The sequence below is a fragment of the Macrotis lagotis genome, chromosome 8 (genome assembly GCF_037893015.1).
Source record: "Macrotis lagotis isolate mMagLag1 chromosome 8, bilby.v1.9.chrom.fasta, whole genome shotgun sequence".
Lineage (NCBI taxonomy): Eukaryota > Metazoa > Chordata > Mammalia > Peramelemorphia > Peramelidae > Macrotis > Macrotis lagotis.
This window is the reverse complement of record NC_133665.1, coordinates 90,863,356-90,867,947: the sequence shown is the minus strand read 5'-3', so window position 1 is coordinate 90,867,947 and position 4,592 is coordinate 90,863,356. Positions and strand designations below refer to the sequence as shown.

Sequence of the window (4,592 nt, the reverse complement as noted above, 5' to 3'; positions counted from 1 at the left end):
GATATGATTTCTCTATCATCACATTCAACTTAGATCAATGCATACAAACAATGTAAAGACTAACAGACTGCCTTCTGTGGGAGGTAGGGGGGAGGGAAGCAAGATTAGGGGAAAAATTACAAAACTCAAAATAAATAAATCTTTCTAAAAATAAAGAGAGTTACAAATATCATCTTCCCATATGGGGATGCAAGCAATTACATTGTTCTAATTTTGTTTTCCCTGAAAGATTATGCTAAATCTATCTTATACTTATTTACACACTTGTAAGAACCTATTTATTATTCCTGTTGTAATCTAATCTCCTTAAACTTCCAGAATATCATATTCCAAGACCTTTGATACTTTAATGTAAAAACTTCTAAATTCTGTGTAATTGTGACTGCGACTCCTTTATATCTGAATAGTTTTTTTTCTTGTGACTTGCAGAATTTTCTCCTTCAAATTCCAGAATTCTCCTTAAAATTCCAAATTCTGGAATTTGGCTACAATTCATATTTCTTGGATCTCCTTAAGGAGCTGAGCAGTTGATTGTTTCAAATACTATTTTATCCTCTGATTCTAGGATATTAAGACAGTTCTCCTTGGTAAGTTTTTTTGTTTGTATTTTTAGCTTTTGCCAGAGAATAGGGTTAAGTGACTTGCTGAAAGTCACACAGCTAGGTAATTGTTAAGTTGTGAAGTGTCTGAAGAGGGATTTGAACTCAAGTCCTCCTGATTTCAGGGCCGGTTCTTTATTCACTTCACCACCTAGCTGCCCCTCCTTGATAATTTCTTGAAAGATGCTCTCTAGGCTCTTTATTTTTTTTTTTTTGATCGTGGCTTTCATGCAGTACAATAATTAAATGATCTCTCCTGGAACTATTTTCCATGTCAGTTGTTTTTCCAATTAGTTATTTTACATTTTTCTTCTATTTTTTTTCATTCTTTTGATTTTGTTGGACTGATGACTCAAGGAGTCATTAACTTCTACTTTCCCAATTCTAATTTTTAAATAATTATATTTTTCTTTAGCTTTTGTACATTCTTTTCTGTTTGACCAATTTTACTTTTAGAGAAGTTGTTTTCTAAAGTGGTATTTTTCTTTTTTTTCAATTTTTGGTCAATTCTATTTTTTAAGGAGATATTTTCTTCAGGCATATTGTGGGCTTTCTTTTCCAAATTGTTGATTTTTTTCATAATTCTCTTACATAATTCTCATTTCTTTCCTCAATTCTTCTTCTATCTCTAATTTGATTAAAAAAGTTAAGGAGGATATATATTTGACTTCCATATTATGATCCTTACTTCTCTCCTACTGTATTCTACTCCTCTTCACTGAAAGCTTGATTATCCACCAGAATTTCTTTTAAACAACGTTCTACCAAAGTACTGTGAAAATGTTCCATTTGCAATGGAAACAATAATTTTCTCTAAAATTAAAAAAATTACTTTGGACAAACTGCAGAATGCTACTTTCCTTCATTGTTTTAGAAAATTTCAATCACTAAAATCTTAACAATTGAATAAAACTCCTTTTAAAACTATATACATGCACAAACACACATATGTGTGTATGTGTGTATGTATTTGTGTATATATTTTCTCCTTTTCTGAGTGTGTCATTTTCTGTCTATTTTCAAACTCATTTTGGCACATCCTCAATTTTCTCATGAGTGTGAATACTTTGAATACTTCCTACGAAAGGTTTGCATTCTTTCCAGGACATAGTGGCAAATTTCAATTCAAATAATAAACTTCTTTTTTTCTGACTGCAAAATTGATTTCTCTTGCTAGAACCTTTTTTTTATGAAGTGGGCTTTATAACTTCAAAAGTTTGCAACCAAAAGAAATGTTATTGCTGAGAGACCCTCAGGTCCTACACCAACTATACAGATTCATTTGTAGGCTGAAGTATTTCTGCCAATTGAACATTCAGTTAGAGATGAATCTCTTGTTATGGATGAAGAGGAATGAGAGAGAGAGATGAAGATGAAGACATTCTTCTGTTATCAAGTCAGTGTAGCAGTAAAGAAAAAAACAGTTTTAACTTTTAAAAATTTACATTATTTTAAGACCCTTTGAACCCTTGAATAATGGTGAATAATAGTTTTTTGTTGCTGATTTCTGAAACAATCTTTTTAATCATTTCAATTTCCTTGTCCTCTCTAATACCAAAGGTCAAACTTCCTTTAGATTGCTTACAAAGAGAGAGATGAGAAAATAAATATGAATCCAAAAGTAAGAAGAGAATTCACTCATGATGAGAAATAAATGTAATATTTTCATGGATTTATGCAGTGTCCTTCAGCAGTCAAGTCCTGGCAAGTTTTAATGAGATAAAATGGTTTCAGTTTAGGAATGAAAATGTAATTATATGTGTATATCATCTGAGGACCAGTCTAGATAAATGTAGTTCATTGCCACACAAATAGCCAGAAAGGGAACTTTGAGAATCAAAATACATGAAAAAAAATCTGCTTAGGCATAAAGAAATGAGATTTGTATTGATGAAAGAAGATGCTGCATTCATTAATTTATAAACCTTTAAATGTTTGAAATAAGAAATTAAAAGCAAATTCTATTAGGAAGATGAAGAAGTGAGGAACACAGGAATTAGTAGTCCAATAACAATTCATAAGAAGAAAAACAACAAGAATTTGCATTCTATTTTGAATCTTGTCCTTTCTTTTACATCTTTTTTCTCTTCAGATTTCTGCCCACCTCTTCCTTCAATAGCATCAAAAGAGATGTCCAAAAAGGAAAGCTAAACATTCTAAATTACAGGGTATAGGAAACCCATTTCAGTGTAAGCTCAGTTCCAATCAGCATCAAAACAAATAGAATGGAAATAAAAAGAATAAGGTTTTGACTGCAAATGTAGAAGAAAACAAGCAATACTTATAAATAACTTCTTTTTTTTAAAGACAGCAAATGACAAAAGGAGAGACTCCTTCAAAATTGATATTTTCTTTCCATTTAAGAGCTAACAATGGATTTGCTGCCTTAGGCAGCTGACAGATACAGATATATGCAGTAGATTAACACAAACACACCTAGTGCTTATAATGCTCATTAACACAACAGCTGACAAACAAATATACAGAAATTTTTAATTGAGAAAACAAGGGAGAATAGGGAAGAAGAAACCCAACCTCAGAGGCCAAGGAGGCTCCATGCATCACTGTGTTCTTAGTCCAGCACAGGCAACGGGGAGACTGACCAGAAACTCCTACTGCAGCTTCTGGGAACAGTGGATGCAAAGCAACAAAAGACATACTGGCCACTGGAAACTTGTTCTTACTTTGGGGATAGGGACTGGGCAGAAAACATAGCCCCTACCTCTTCAGCATGGACTTCCAACAGCATTTAACTCTCAGTATCTCCAGACAGTTGTTGTAGCAGATGGCTATCCAGTCAGGCTGAGTTGATGCCCACTGTACATTGTTGATTTCACCTTCTGCTGTGTAGGCTAAGATAGGGTCCTCAATGGCTCGGGGCATTTGCTGGATATCCCAGATGAGAGCCTGATGGTCATCCGCTGCAGTACAGATGTGGCAAGATGAATATGTGGCCCAGGCAATGCCATTGACACATGCTCGGTGGTTGTTTAACCTGGCAACGGGGTACAGGGAACTCGTATATCCAAAATTACCACCTCCATTCCATCCATGGCCATTGTGGCTAGATAGTTAGGATCCTACTTGTTGCAGCAGAGACGTAGCAGGGGATGATGCTGTGGCTCTTCATAAATGATGGTACTGTGTTCTAGGTGGTAGAGATCAAACATCTGCACAGAACCATGTGCACCCACTGAAGCAAACATGTTCCTGCCCCCCCCCCCCCGCCTGACTCAATGCAATGTCATAGACCTCTTTGTCATGTGCTTTCAGCTGAGTCTTGACATGGCCAGATACTAGATTCTCTCTCCCTAGAACCTGACCAGTCTCCAGACCCCAGATAGTGCAGGTTGTATCAATGCTTGAGATACCTAAGAGATAAGGATCTATGGCATTCCAGTCAAAGGAGGTCACAGGAGCCCAGAAGTCAGAGTTCTTGTTATTAACAAACACTCTAGTCTGGTTTCTGTTTCAACAATCCTCCTCACAGGGAGATAAATCCCCACTTGTTGCCAACAGATCTGGGTATACTCCTTTTGTGTCAGGGATCCACATCAGCTTTGTGGTAGGGAAGGATGGTCAGAAGTGTTTCTGCAAGTAAATTCGGAACTCCTCTTCATCTAAACCTACAAGCTGGACCTTGTTGTACTCCTCCACAAAACTGCCCAGCGCCAGGTGGAAGCGCTTGTCGTGCCTCACGATCCAATGTATACTTGTAGATCTCCTTCCACTTTCCGTGCAGGGACATGGCAGGGCAGCGTGGCCGCCCTCCGGCCCGAAAAAATGGAGCGGAGGACAGAGGCCGGGCTGGACCTAGCCAAAGGACTCGAGGGGGAGGTCCGGGGTCATAAATAACTTCTTAAATGAAAGGAAAAAACAAACCACGTGGGAGTTGTCCATCTAAAAGCAGAGAGAGTTATAGAATGCATATGTTACACAAAACTGAGTTATTAAAATGATAATGTATAACCACTTTGAACCATATAGAATTTT

At 36.6% G+C, this 4,592-nt stretch overlaps 1 pseudogene; it reads right to left on the bottom strand.

The window, feature by feature from the left end:
• Nucleotides 1-3,078: 3,078 nt before the first annotated feature.
• LOC141494883 (DDB1- and CUL4-associated factor 7 pseudogene) lies at nt 3,079-4,347 on the bottom strand (annotated as a pseudogene).
• Between the last annotated feature and the right edge of the window lie 245 nt (nt 4,348-4,592).